General features: G+C 35.5%; 1 pseudogene; it reads right to left on the reverse strand.

The window, feature by feature from the left end:
• Window positions 1–423: 423 nt before the first annotated feature.
• LOC140513692 (olfactory receptor 4F15-like) lies at window positions 424–1,362 on the reverse strand (annotated as a pseudogene).

The following is a 1,362-nucleotide window of genomic DNA, read 5'->3' on the forward strand; positions in this document are numbered from 1 at the left end:
GATTGATAAGATATCCAAATCCTGAGAAAAAGAAAATTTGTGTCCTGTGAATAAATCAAGACACATAATATGTGCATTTGCATATAAACTTAAGTAGAACCATAAGGTTTACTTTCTTTTTTAAGTCTATTTCCTCTTACATATTTGAATATAAATTAAGAAATTATAAAAGATAGCTCTGAAAAACATAAGCAAAATAGAGTTTTCCAACCAAAGGAGACCAACAATACTTTATTTCTTTGTTTTGTATTACACAGATGCAGGAGAAGTTAATTTACCTTTTAGTCCATGGAAACAGGCTTCACATCAATGTAAAGAACATTAAAATGAAATATATTGTCGTCTTTAGAACCAGATTGGAATGCAGTTATCCACATGTTGCATGGTGGTCGACTAAACATGCTCTGTAACTCTTAAAGTTGTTTACAAATTTTTCCTGGAACTTCCTAGTCGACTGACCAGCCTCTTCATGGCAACTTTCATCTCTTTGTTTCTGAATGTATATATAGAAGAATTTAGGAAAGGGGTGATAACAAAATCAAGTATAAAAAGGAATTTATCCACTGGCATTGTGGGGAATGGCCACACATAGACAAAGATACATGGACCAAAAAATAAAACAACCACAGTGATGTGAGCAGACAAAGTAGAGAGAGCCTTAGACAAACCATTTGAAGAGTGATTTTGAACAGTGACCAAGATATATATGTAGGAGATGACCAAAAGGAATAAGATGCCAATGGAAAAGAAACCACTGTTAGCAGTGACCATGAACTCCAATTTATAGGTGTCTGCACAGGCCAATCTGATCAAACGAGGAAGATCACAATAAAAACTGTCAATTTCATTAGGACCACAGAAAGGCAAGTTTACCACAAAACCTAACTAGATCAGTGCGTGTATGAGGCCAATGACCCAAGAACACACTATAAGAAAAAAGCACATTCTTGGATTCATAATGATCAGATAGTGAAGAGGCTTACATATGGCAACATATCTGTCAAATGCCATGAAAATTAGAAGCACCATCTCAGTTCCTCCAAAGATATGAATGAAGAATATCTGGGTGATACAGCCATGGAATGATATGGTTTTGTGTTCAAAAAAAAGGTCATAAATCATCTTAGGAACAGAAACAGAAGAAATGCACAGGTCAATGAGAGAGAGGTTGGACAATAGAATATACATGGGAGAATGTAAATTAGGGTCAAAGATGACTGTGAACAAAATGAGGAAATTTCCCAGCATAATGACCACATAGAACAGGAAGGAGAATATCAAGAGGAAAAGTTGTGTGGCCCATGACCTGGAAATCCCCAAGAATACAAATCCATACACCATGGAATGATTCACTTCATTCAT

The sequence above is a fragment of the Notamacropus eugenii genome, chromosome 7 (genome assembly GCF_028372415.1).
Source record: "Notamacropus eugenii isolate mMacEug1 chromosome 7, mMacEug1.pri_v2, whole genome shotgun sequence".
Lineage (NCBI taxonomy): Eukaryota > Metazoa > Chordata > Mammalia > Diprotodontia > Macropodidae > Notamacropus > Notamacropus eugenii.